Below are 13892 nucleotides of genomic sequence, written 5' to 3'. Positions count from 1 at the left end.
CAAAGGTTTGATAGGTAACATCAGAAAACTTTCCTATTGATTAATATTATTTAAAGTGCTTTCAATTATCCTGGTTATTAGTTTAAATATGCAAATTCGATGCTATTTTGTCAAGCCCACAATTTTTTTCTTTTACAGATATTTCAAGTAATGTGAAATAAAGAGTCATAGCTGTATTTTTGAGATTTTTTTTCAAGAGTCTTTAAAAAAATAGCCCTAAAACTCCAACTCAACTGCCTCTTATTTTAAGTAGTCTACTGTTACGTCCCCTGGCTAGTCTAGGGGGTTGAAGGGACGAAGATAAATGTGGATAGAGAAGGAGGAGCCAAGATGGTAAATTTAAAAGGTTTATTTAATACTGGTGATGGGACGTGGGTTCAGACCGAGGTGTAACGTCAGGGAGAGCCAAGGCCAACATAACAAACAAAACATCCCTGACGTAGAAATAAAAGAAACTTACCTAACTCCAAAGAAACAAAATATACAACCTATAACCATAACCTACCTAACAACACATAAACAGGAGAAAACAGGGTGTCAAAACAAAAGGCAGCTCTCCCCTACAAGCAGTCTGAACATGAAACAATAATGCTCACACAAAATACAAAGGCATGCAAGCCTGCACCAGTATGGCAACCAAAATGGCCGGAGGGCCCAGAAGCACAGCTCCACAGGCCTTAAATAGTGCTCTGCTGATTACCAATCAGCCGGACTCTGCACAGCATCCAATCAGGACAGAGGAGGTGGAGCCTGGACAAAACAAAGGGTTAATAGGGAGAAGAGACATCCTCCTGGGGGATGTAACACTACATAAATACTTCTTTATAGGCTTTTACCCTCAAGCTCATGTTTTATTGTCTCTTATAGGCTATTAGTAAGAGGTTTTCACCCTCCTTGTCTAACTGTGACTCATGTCCCAATAAAAAGATTTACAATTTAAAGCAAAGAGCATCTGAATCCTTCCTTTCAGCATTGTCCGTTTTTTTTTACGAGAGCGTTCGGCATGTGCTGGTTAGTGTGTGGAGAACTCCTCTCATCTTCCAAAGTGGGTGTCTTTATTTATCCTCAGGTCCTGTGAGGACAAAGGGCCGGGTTGTTTTTGAACAAGCAAAGATTCAGTGTCAACGTGAGGCCAGCTCACTGAGAACACAACACGACCTCTGAGCATGCTCTGTTAGATGCAGGACCAACTGATTACCAGCTGAAATATGTTTGTATGTGTCTCAGTGTGTCCTTATCCAAGAGGGTGTGATGGGTTTATAAAGAGTAATTATTTGCTACTTTATTAGAGCTATATTTCAAGTTCGATTCATCCACCAATTGTTTGTTTGTATTGAATATGCACTAATGCAGAAGCTGCGATGTTGGACGTGTTTTACCTGCACTGCATTATTTGGGCTACTTCATACTCTCTTGACCTCATCTATTCATATAAAAAGATGCTCTGTGTAAGAGAAACAGTGATTAATAATAACTAATGATTAAATATAGTGGTGTATAAACATTTGAAACGTTTACAAGGGAATGCTTTAAAATTAGGAGCTTCACTGGAAGCTGTTAAGAGTTCAACAAGGACGTGACGTTGTTCAAAATTAAATCCAGTATGTTTTTTTAATTTTCGTGGCCATAGTCATGCCACTTTTTGGTTCCACACTCTAGATTTCGATTTGTCGCATTAGAGGAGATAACAAAGCTAACATACCGGACAACTCAAAGATAATAAAGAGAAAACAAACTTCAGTGAGCCTGATCTGCTCAGCCAGTTTCTTTCTGGCTTGCGGGCTCTGATGGCAAAAGCACGATCACCTTTAAAATTAGGCAATGAATTTCTAAAAGCCAAAAGGATTCCAGCTGAGGAACTGAGGCTGCAAATGTGCTCATATGGGTTCCACATTTCTGCTATGTAGCTCGGGGCCAGACCCAAATATGCTTTAAAAATATTCAGCAGAATCCTAAAATCATTTCTAAAACTTACAGGAATGAATGAACCAATTGGGGTGATTAGGTGCCCTCTGCTAAATCTGCAAACAAGCCTATTGGTATTCTTATGGACTGTCATTGGATTCTATAGAGTGACCTTTCTGTATTTCAGAAGAGACAAGTCTTGAGAAAATAAATACACAACTTTTTCCAGTGTGGTTTTTAAGTTAAAGAAATTTAAGAACATTGGCAAATCATCTAGTTAACAGAGATTGTCAACTTCTTACCACCAGATGTAATACTAGTTATTGATTTGGACATGTCCTCACCATTCCTAGTAAATTCTACATGCTTGTGCAATGGTGCACATTTTCACACAGTCTATTCTTGGACACATTCATGAACTGGTACTCAATTGGACAAACAAAATAGTGGCAAATATAAAGACAAAAATACAGTGGGAACTCAAGACCAGACTCAAGACTGAGTATTAAACAGGAAGTTGCAGATTTTTTTGTGTATTCCTAATACAGCTATTAGGTATAGGGTTAGGGTTTTAAGACACTACTTGACCATTTAACATGCATTTGTAATGCTTATGATGATATTATCCTCAGTGTTTCCCTACAAGTCCATACCTCTGTCTTGTTTTTGTGTTGGTTTCACTTCCTGTTTTATTTTGATAATCACTTTTTCTTGTGGATCTATTGGACTTTTACTTGGGTTTGTTCACTTCTTAATTCCCTGTGTCTACCCTATATGTATTCCTGGCTGTTGCTCAAATAGTAAAGCGGGATGTTCAGTAGATTGATCCCCAGCTCCTGTGGACCACATGATAAAGTATCTCCTTGGTCCATGGATACAGTGGAGTTGAGTTGCCCAGAGTTGCCTCCGATGCAACCACTCCAGTATTAGTGTGCATGTGAATATTAGAAAATGCTTAGGCATGGGTCTGTATGAAGGTTTTTGTGCATGAGTGAATGAGACTTCTAGTAAGAAAGCACTTTTAGTGCTCAGTTGAGTAGGAAAGCGCTTTTCGACGCTAGTGCATTTGCCATTTACCGTTTCTCCTTTGTCCATTAACCGTGCTCATATTTTCTGGTTCACTCGTCTTGCTTGTTTCAGATCCCTGTTTTGTGCTTTCTTTGTTTCTTTTACTGGACTTTTGAAACAGCCCAAAAAAGGATCTCTGTTTTTGTTCGTTTTTTGTCAGCCTCCATGTCCTGCTTTTATGTCCTCCTCTCTATGCTGACAGTTCACTTTAGTTGGAGCATACAAACACATTTTATGGCTAAGTTGTCATAGGAACTGTCACCCAATGTTTGGCACATTTTATCACGTATACTAAAAAATACATCAGTTACAAAACCCTCCCTGTCTCTCAGAGGGATCCAGCTTGAAAAGGCCTGCACATATATTGCAATTTGAAGGCTGTCCCACATTGATAGGACTCAGCACAGTTATATCTCTCATTAGAGAATCGCCTGTTACAAAATGTCTCCCATGTTTCCTTTCTCTCTTTGTCCTGCTTGTATTTTATCTGATGCATCTTTTCTCTCTCTCACTGCTCCGTCTTCTCTCCAGGCTTTTTCTCTGTGCTTCACGCCCTCTAACCATCTCCAGGGTTTGATTTTCCCCTCTGTTCTGAAACATAAAGGAGGCACTGTGCCCCTCTAACACTCCTCACATCAACTAGGCACCAGTGAAATGACTAAACCGCTGCCCTCAGGCTAGCCAGGACGCAGTACATTTGCACATCTGTATATTTATGTTATTGCATCTGCATGTGTGCGTATTTAGTCTCCTTAAGGCCATCTTCCTCTCTGCCTTTCTCTCTTTAATGATCCTCTTAGACATCAGCACCTATGTATGTGTCTGTTGTCTAAAGGTCTTAATCATGAGCAGCAGAACACACCGCTAACAGAGAGAAACCCCACTCGTTTTCTACAAGCACCACACACATATAGATGAATAGAGGATTCACTGGGGAGAGACTGTGACAGAAAAAGGCTTATAAGGTTCATGGACCCATTTTTTGTTATCCACTCTGGATAGTGATTAACAATAATCAACAATTCTGAGATTAACAATGACTGGACCAGTACGGTTAGGATGAACAAGGATTGGATCTGAACTGAATTTTTTTTTTTTTGACAGTGGAATAAATTCTGACAGAAGTTACTAGAGTTAACAGTGTAATTCCTGAGATTCCTAAGGTAGAATTGAGCGTACTCCCAAAACTGAGATGTTATTAACTGGCGTGCTGCAGCCACTTATGTCATGAATCGCTGTGCGGCAGGCAGGAGTTGGACCCAAAGTGCAGGACTCACAGACTCAGGGAGGTGAACTCAAAACTCAGCTTTATTTGCTGGCAGGGAAAAAACATACAAACTAATCTAAACTGGGAACTTGGAAAACTCACAGAGAGACACACAGGGAGATCCACACAGCATGAGGGATGACGCGACACTGACTCAGAGAAACACAGGGTTTAAATACACTGGGAAGTAACGAGGGGAATGAGACACAGAAGGAGGGCACAGCTGGGAGAAATCAGGACTGACGAGACAAGCAAAGCAGGACGCATTCACATGAGACACGGACCATCAAAGTAAAACAGGAAGTATCACACAGAGACGCGAACTTGACACAGTGGAGACAGCAACTAAGAAATACAGAGACATAAACCATAAGGCAGAGGTCTAAGAACCAAAATACACAGGGAAATACTCAGCTGGGAACACAAGAGACTAGACTAGAGAGAGTAACAAAAAACCAACCATGAGAACATAGTGCACAATGCAGAGTGACAGAAAACAAGAAACTCAAACATGCAAAGACACACAATTACACAGAACAGAGGGGACACAGAGAGACATGAAGGGCAAGGGATCAAAACTAGAAGCCATAGAATAAATCACACACAAGTACAATAATACAAAAATCACAAAGAACTAAAAACGCTGGGTCAGGAGACCCAGGACCGTGACAACTTAACAGCTGCTTTCACCTTCCCTTAGTCATCTTTTACCTGCCCACTCTTGATGATATAACCCATTAAGCTCACAAAGACACATGAAACTCGCACTTCTCTGCTTTTACAAATAATTTGTGCTTTAAAAGTTTCCGTGTTGCCTGTTTTACAGCAAAAAACAGGATGTCAGCTATATCTGTCCAGATATACAAAAACAAACCAGCTTAGCCATCACGGAGAACTGACAACAGAAACACAGCAAGGTGCATTAGTTAATCCGAAGGGAATTACCAGATAATCAAAGTGTCTGAATGATTTGTTGATGGAATTTTTCTATTTGTTGTTCTCTCTGATTCCTACCAGGCATTGTGCAGATTCAACTTGGGGAAGACAGTGGCATCCTGCGCAGGTTCAGAAGCAGAATTAATGGCAAGCAAAGGGGATTTACTTTTGACAGTGATGCTATTTAACTCATGGTAGTCAATGTATGGGTACAGTGTCTTGTCTTTCTTTAAAAAAAAAAAAAAAAACCCTGGGAAAAGATGGCCGAATGATTCTAAATGAATGATATTCTAAGGAGCTTGGAAAGAAAAGCGTCTGGACTCCTTTAAGTTTCTTGAAGATGTTTCACCTCTCATCCGAGAAGCTTCTTCAGTCTTCAAGAAACTTAAAGAAGTCCAGACGCTTTTCTTTCCAGGCTGGTTATACTATGATGACCTGGATGACTGAGAACCTTCACAGACGATTCAGAGATATATTTATACATCACCTCACATTCAGGACATGACAGGTTAGAGCAACTTATGGGAAATGTGGATTGTGGGATCATGCACAGTCATAGGTTGATGTGGTGGCAAGAAGAGACCTCAGTCTTTATGCAAAATCTTGGCTAGATTGCAATTTTTTTAGGGGAACATAGGTGTGTGTGACAAAGTGTACTCCAACCAGTTATATTCCCTTTACCCAATCAGTATCAGAGTTATGTTTTATGAGCCATAGGTGACCTAGAACTATCTGTGACGCTTCCGAAACAAATACATATGTTTTCATATTGGTTAGACAGGATAAGATGGATGGGTTTGGTTTGATGGGTAATAAAGGAAGTTATTTTTCCATTCAAAGCTAATGCATGTAGTGGAATTGGAAGGCTTTCAAGTGAGATTTTTATCCGTGACATGAGATTTGAATCTAGAAAACTTTGCCCATAATCAGTCGAACTCTGTAGCACTATGGTTTCTTAGCTTTGCAGGAATCAGTAGTCTAGGGGATGAATGAACAATGGGCTGTGAGGTCAGTTCCTTGATCATTAATATGCAAACTGTCATGACCATTGATTAGCAACCACTGATCAAAGCCCACTGATTAATGGCCATGAGTCCCATTCACAGAGAGTTGGGGAATGGCTGCAATCACAGCATTGTAAGATGGCGAAAGATGTACCCTTAGGCCCCCTCCTCGATTCAGAGATGGTCTTTCCCTTTTCACGTAAATGGCCTCCTTGACTCCGCGCTCAAACCAGCGTTCCTCCCTGTCCAGGATGTTACATCCTCATCCTTGAAAGCGTGTCCACTGGCCTGTAGGTGTAAATAGACTGCAGAGTCCTGGCCTGACGAGGTAGCTCTTCTGTGTTGTGCCATCCGCTTCGCCAGAGGTTGTTTGGTTTCCCCGATGTACAAATCTTGGCAATCCGCCTGGCACTTAACAGCGTACACTATGTTACTCTGTTTGTGTCGGGGGACCTGATCCTTGGGGTGGACCAGTTTTTGGTGCAGCGTGTTTTGGGGTTTAAAAGCCACAGAGACCCGGTGTTTAAAAAAATGCGTCTCAACTGTTCCGATACTTCTGACACGTACGGCATCACTAAGGATTTTTGCTTAGGCAGCGGTTGTCCTTCTCTCCTCGATCAGCTGGCACTTTAGGTGCCTTCCCAGCTTTGACAAATGCCCAGCTGGGATAACCACTTTCACTCAGGGCCTTCCACTCACCAGTATGTCTTCTTTGCTGCTACTTTGCATCTGAATGCATTCCTCTGCTGATCTGAATTGGGTTGGTCTGATGTTCCAGGTGGAATGTGTTTACTTTCTGGTGAAGTTACTCCCAGCCTGCTTCGCCAGGAAGCGGAAGCTGGGAGCTTGCTACATGGCATACTGGGAACTGGGAACCATTTTGATCTGAGTCTGAGCCCAGCTTGAAGGGATGAGTCTGTGTCATCCCTAGAAACTAGCTTGTCCTTCATTTTCTTCAGAGCCACACCTCACAGAGCTTTATCTTCCCATCCAATCTCTGCCACCCCTTTGAGAAAATGCAGAGTAGTGCTGTCTCTGCCACAGCCTCAGAAGATTATTAGGTGCATCATTGCATCAAGCAAAAAGTGCAGTTAGAAATGAAAGATGAATGAAAGATCAGTTTGTTATAGGGTACCCAGCTGATGACTGAGTTAAACTCTGGTGATTTATGACCTGAACATTTGCATCAGTACCAGATAGCAAAGTCCAAAATGTTTGCTTCTATCCCAATCCTGCTATCAGAAAGTGCTCATGTGCTTATACGGTTTTTGGCTTCCTTCCTTGTGAATATTTGCCCCCTCTTGATGGCCTCTTCCTACCTGGACTACATTGCATAATCATCCCTGTGTCTATGTATTGTCTTTCCATTTGTTCTTTGTCAGACTGTCTTTTTGTGCTTTGTGCATTCCTGTGTTATGTTTCCTTTCAGACTTTGTTTATTGGAGTTTTGCAACAGCCAAGTAAAGGCTCTGCTCCTTTTGTTCATTTTGTCAGCCTCCTTGTCTTGCTTTTTTGGCCACTGTAAAGGCACCAGTACACCCTATGCGCTGGCCGCTTAGTTTTTCCACAAAATCTAATGTTTCACCATCTCCCAATGTATAATCTGTGACTTGGAGCTCCTGCACTGGCATATTGTTAAAATGACAATAAAATCACGATTGTACACCTGTGACTCCAACACAGCTGTGGCAGCAGCGCAACACATCAGGTTGCAGAAATCAAGAGGTGTATAACTGGCTGAAGCAACACCAAAATAGCAGCGCATACCAGTGAGCATAAAAGCAGCCATGCACTTTAGCTGGAGCACCTGTATACCTTTACGGCTAGGCTTCCACAGGAATTTTTAATCAACTTTTTGGCATATTTTGTAATTTTCACTAAAAAAGCACATCACTGTTTGGTTTTTTTTGTTACAGTTACAACACCCTCCTTGTCTCTCAGAGGGATCCGGCTTGAAAAGGCCAGCACATATATTGCAATTTGAAGGCTGTCCCACATTGATAGGACTCAGCACAGTTATATCTCTCATTAGAGAATCGCCTGTTACAAAATGTCTCCCATGTTTCCTTTCTCTCTTTGTCCTGCTTGTATTTTATCTGATGCATCTTTTCTCTCTCTCACTGCTCCGTCTTCTCTCCAGGCTTTTTCTCTGTGCTTCACGCCCTCTAACCATCTCCAGGGTTTGATTTTCCCCTCTGTACTGAAACAAAAAGGAGACACTGTGCCCCTCTAACACTCCTCACATCAACTAGGCACCAGTGAAATGACTAAACCGCTGCCCTCAGGCTAGCCAGGATGCAGTGCATTTGCACATCTGTGTATCTGTGCTATTGCATCTGCATGTGTGCGTGTTTAGTCTCCTTAAGGCCATCTTCCTCTCTGCCTTTCCCTTTTTAATGATCCTCTTAGAGGTCAGCACAATCTCTTATGTATGTGTCTGTTGTCTAAAGGTCTGAAGCATGAGCAGTAGAACACGCCGCTAACAGAGAGAAAACCCGCTAGTTTTCTACAAGCACCACACACAGAGAAGAACAGAGGGCTCACTGAATGGCATGCTGCTGAAAAACCTCTCTGATGGAATAACAAGTTTCTGTTGTTCTGCTGCTGTTCTTGGAAATATGAGAGATTTTCTCCAGCTGATATTAAGGTGCCCACGGCTGCTGTGAGTGAACACACGGCACAAAAGCAGAAAAACACAAGAATTAAGGCTTCGAATAAAAACAGAACATGGTCTACGATAGAAAACACGCCCTCCGCTTTCACATATGTGCATTGTACTCGTGTGTATCTGCGTGCGCTTTGGATAACATTTAACAGATGTTAAATATCTACGTCTGCATTGATTTATGCTGTCTGGAAGACTTATTCTTTCCACAGCGGTGCTCCTTCTTTCCCCACTTGCATCTCTCCTCCACACATGAACTCCCGCACTTTATATGTTTCTAGAGCCACCCTCTGGGGATTTTCACCATGAAGACATCACACCACCTGCCTTCCTTAGGTGTATATCTTGTTTTCCATTCCCTTTTTTATGTAAAAAAAAAAGATTAATCTTCACCATCTCTGCTGCTCTCCATTCTTTCAGCTTTCCCATTCACCTCCTGGGAAAGCTGCTGTGTTTATTTGACGTGTGGCGTCAGACTTATCTGTACACAGCAGCAGCAGCTCGAGTGTTTCAGTCTGTTTGGAGTTTCACCTTCGATAGAAACACAGTTGCAGCCAGAGCCCTGCAAAAGACAATAACGTATCGTGTGTCAGAGAGTGATAAAGAAGTGAATTAACACATGTGGACCTTACAGCGGGTTAGGTACAAAGGATTCACTGTGAGAGAACGTGACTCAGTAGATCCTCCATCTCACTCTGTCTCGTGCCCTCACAGCAGTTAAACCAGTTTAAGAATAATTATTACAGTACTAGTTAGTTGTTTGTTGACATGCTAACTGATGTAGTCTAAAGGCTACATCAGTTAGCTAGGTTTGAAGAAAGAAAACCATCTTGCATAACTGTTGACAACACACTCTGACCCCTTGTCTTGCTAATAACTGAGCAAGGCTATAGTGATTAATTGAGCTTGATTCAGTGTTGCCAACTCCTCAGTAAGGAAAATCGCTATTGGTTGTCCTAAAAGTCGCTAGAAGTCGCTAAATGACGTCATTGCCTAATTTGCATAATTGGTCATGCTAATCTAATTGTAACCTACCTTGTTGGAGAGAGAAATAACATCATTGGAGTCTTCTCCCACCCCCATTCTCTGCGGCCTGCTGGAGCGGGAGGGCTAGTAGGAGGAGTTGGCCGTCCGACTGCGGTCTGGGGTGTGGGGCCTCCCTGCTGCTGCGGAGTCGGGGTGGTCTGCCTCTCCCCACCGCAGGGAAAAGGGTAACACCACCTGGGTCTGGGTGCAATTCCCCCCTCCAGGGGCAAGGGTACCTAGACCCGGTTTGTAGAGTACGCTTGGGGAGTGTGATTGTGTGTACAGCGTCTCTTTATGTCTGTCTCCACGTTGGTTGAGTGTGGAGTGAGTGCATATGAGAGTATGAGGGTGGGAATGGATGTTTGTGTCTGTGTGTGCCTGTATGTCTGTGTCTATATGTCAGGTTGGGTATCAGACGCCACCTCTCTGGGGACACCTCAGGCCCTCCAAGGTTTGGAGGCCTATCTCCACCCACCACCACCTCCCCTGCCGGTGGCGGACTCCCTCAGGTGTCGGTGTGTTGGTGGTTCTTTGTGTCTGGGGGTGGGCGTCCAGGTACACACCGGCTCACTCCTTGGCGGCCGCTTGTCGGGGCCTGGGGCCTGGGGCTCGCTCGGGCCCCTTTGGAGGTGGGGTGCCCCCGGCCTCTCGGCCTGGGGCTCGGTCACTCAGGCACAGCTGGGGGCCGGCGGAGCTCACGGGCGCGTCACTGCAACTCCCCCTGACTTCTGCTCCGCGGCTGCTGGGCGAGCCCTCATCTGGGACTCTCCTCAGCTCTTACTGGAACAGTGGCGCGGCTGCCCCTCTGTTGGTCTTCCATGGTCTCTTGTGTTCTGGGGGCCTCTGGATGTCTGGAGTTTTGATCTCCTCCATACCCGCTTCACACCCTGGAGGACGGGGCTGTGGCCCCCCCACACTCCCTAGCAGATCATTACATGGAGAAACCTTTGGAATGCAAGCATGCTGATCCACACAGGTATGCACACATGGGTATTCACAGACGCGGACTAAAGCTTTCTTGGCTGCTGCCTCAAAGCACACTGTGCGCTGTCTATCTTGCGTGCTGCACAATATCGTTTATTATTTAGTAAATATTGATATCTATGACTAGCTAGTTTATTGTGATGGTGCTTTGTTTTCTCTATTATTATGTTGCTCTTTGTTGTTTGCTGTCTCCTCTGTTTGTTTTTTTTTTTTTTTTTTTTTTTTTCTCCATACAGGTGACCCAGGAGTTCTTTTTTTTTTTTCTCTCTCTTCCCCCCCCTTCTCACCGTCTCTTCTCCCCTTTGGTTTTCTTTCTTTCTCTCCCCCTCTTTCTCTCATTCATTCCCCCTGTCCTATTTATTAAAAAAAAAAAAAAAAAAAAAAGACAAAGGATGAACTGAAGCTCTGCCATCACGTAATGTCGCATACTGCTGTTTCTGATGTCATTTAAAAAAAAAAAAAAAAAAAAAAAAAAAGAGAAATAACATCGTGGAAGAGACATAAAGTGAGTAAAAAATGTCCTAAATGCATTTAGAGTTTATTTAGAACTACAAATTGAATTAATTTTAGCAATTATTGTTTTTTTTAATGTCACAATTCCAACCCTGCTCCTTTACCCGGGCTTGGACCGGTGTTGTGCCAAAAAGTGATTGTCTGCCAAAAACTGATTTCCGGTATTTGCCAAAAAGCGATTGCTCATATTTAAAGTGCTATAAGTAACTTGTTGGGCTATAATATGTTAAACATATGTCAAATGCATCCCTTATGGATGACATAAAGTCATCTTGAGCCACAAACAACATTCGTGTAGCAAGATACAAGCCGCAATCAGTTTTTGGCAGCGACTTTTATATAACCTTTATTTATGCAGTAAAAAAAATCTCATTAACATTAAAAATGTATTTTGTAAGAGTAAGTTGCCCAACAGGACAGCAGAAATGTCAGCAAATATTACAGTAGTTCTGTAAAAATATTTTAAGTGGGGATAAAGGACCGGATTGGTTATAATGTAAGTACAAGTTGTAAAGATACTTAAAAAACAGATAATTTTTTAATTCTTTATGTAACCCCTTTGTATCCCCTGTTCACCGAAGTCTATTTACGAACATACGTAAAGATATTACACATAAAAAATACACAGAAACACTGGAAATCAGTTTTTGGCAGACAATCACTTTTTGGCACAACACCGGCAAGTGACCCGAAATAGGCACTCTGGTGGAGTTACTTTGTGTGTGTGTTTATAAGTAGTTTTAAACCTTGTGATCCACAAAACAGCATAAGAGTAAAAGAGTAAAAGAAGAACTGACTGCGTTACAGCACCCGCTGCTTGTTGAGAGTAAAAGCGATACGCGCTTTCACGTCTTTTTTTTAAAAAAAAAAAGTCGCTTTTTTCAGAAAAAAAGTCGCTAAGGTGTCTGAAAACTCGCTAAATATAGCGACAAAGTCGCTAAGTTGGCAACACTGGCTTGAGTAAGCTTTAACTTAAACTGTACCTTATACCAGCGGTCCCCAACCCCCGGGCCTCGGACCGGTGCCGGTCCGTGAGTCGTTTGGTACCGGGCCGCGAGAGTTGAGGCTCAGGTGTGAAATGTATGGTTTTCAGGGTTTTTATCGGTTTTCAGCGTTATTTTGTTATCGTTTTTATCGTTTACTCTGTTTTCCTGAGTCTTTTCACGTGTGTTATGAATAAATTTTCTTTTTTTCGGTACCGGTACTAGTTTTATTTTGTTGTATTTATCCGCGACACCTTAAAGGCCGGTCCGTGAAAATATTGTCGGGCATAAACCGGTCCGTGGCGCAAAAAAGGTTGGAGACCGCTGCCTTATACGTTACAGTATGCCTGCATAGTCTCTCATTCATCCAGGTCATGGTAGACTTACCTGGGATTCATCACTTTTTCTTTGCAGAACTGAAGAAGAACTTGGATGAGAACTAAAATGTCTTTACATGTTTCTTTTTTTCGCCTTCCTTTTTTTGAGCTCTTAAGATCACACGTTACCAATTGATCAGTCTTATCTTGACCGGCTATCAAGGAGGAGTTTAGAATGGGAGGAGGACCCAAAGAGCTTTTGGAGGAAGCCCATACAGGGCTAACTCAGAGAGATAGACAATCTTTCACACCCACAGCCAATTTAGATTCACCAGTTAAACCAGCAAGCATGTTTTTGGACTGCGGATGAGTATCTGGAGAGCAGTCACAGAGGTACAGAGAGAACGTGCGATTCCACACAGAAGGGCCTCTCCCTCTGGCTCAAGGATTCAAAGCCTGAATCTTCTTGTTGTGAACCCACGGTGCTAAACATTGCAACCACTGTGCCAGCCCTGTCTGTTCTCAGTTTTATATCATTTGTCAGTGTTATTCTTACACATTGCATCCCTAATAGTGTTCACGTTCAGCTGGCTAGTTCTTAGTCTGTTAATTCTCAACAATGGAGCGACACTGACATGGCAAAAAAGAAGAAGAATACGCTGCAGGCAGAAATATATACTGTATTCCTCCACATATCTGTCGGTGCTATCCTGACACTCCTCAGGATTCAACTTCACGCCTGGATGAAGAGGAGAGATGGTGAGACTGAGACAGCCTCACAGATGGTAATCTTATGGGACCAAAGAAATACAAACCAAATGTTCGTACATTTTCTGCATTCCTTCTGGGAGAGTTTATTATGCCGAATGCATAAAGTATCAGGAACAGCCTTCTGATATTGATTTTCCTGTGCAAAACCAGCAGTCTGCGGTTTAAAAATCTGTTTTTGACCAGTGTTGTTCTCTTTATTTTAGCATCTCGTCCTTTGGGGCAGGTTTAGATTTAAAAAGAGAAATTAGAACAAAAGATGAACTTGGGTGATCTAATCAGTCAAGCGTGTGTATCTCATAACATTGAATATTTTGTTAAAATAACTGATATGTAGGGGGACTCAGCAGCAACTGCTTTCCCAAGAATTAGCTAATTAGCTTGTCTCTGCATTATTGTCAGTATAGCATTGTTTGTATTTCGACCTGTGTTGGACTCTGTTCATTGCCCACACTG

The sequence above is a fragment of the Diplotaxodon limnothrissa genome, linkage group LG18 (assembly GCF_057381915.1).
Source record: "Diplotaxodon limnothrissa isolate DT_005_m linkage group LG18, D_limnothrissa_male_GT1.1, whole genome shotgun sequence".
Taxonomy (NCBI): domain Eukaryota; kingdom Metazoa; phylum Chordata; class Actinopteri; order Cichliformes; family Cichlidae; genus Diplotaxodon; species Diplotaxodon limnothrissa.
The sequence above is the reverse complement of the archived record's forward strand: the minus strand, read 5'-3'. Positions refer to the sequence as shown.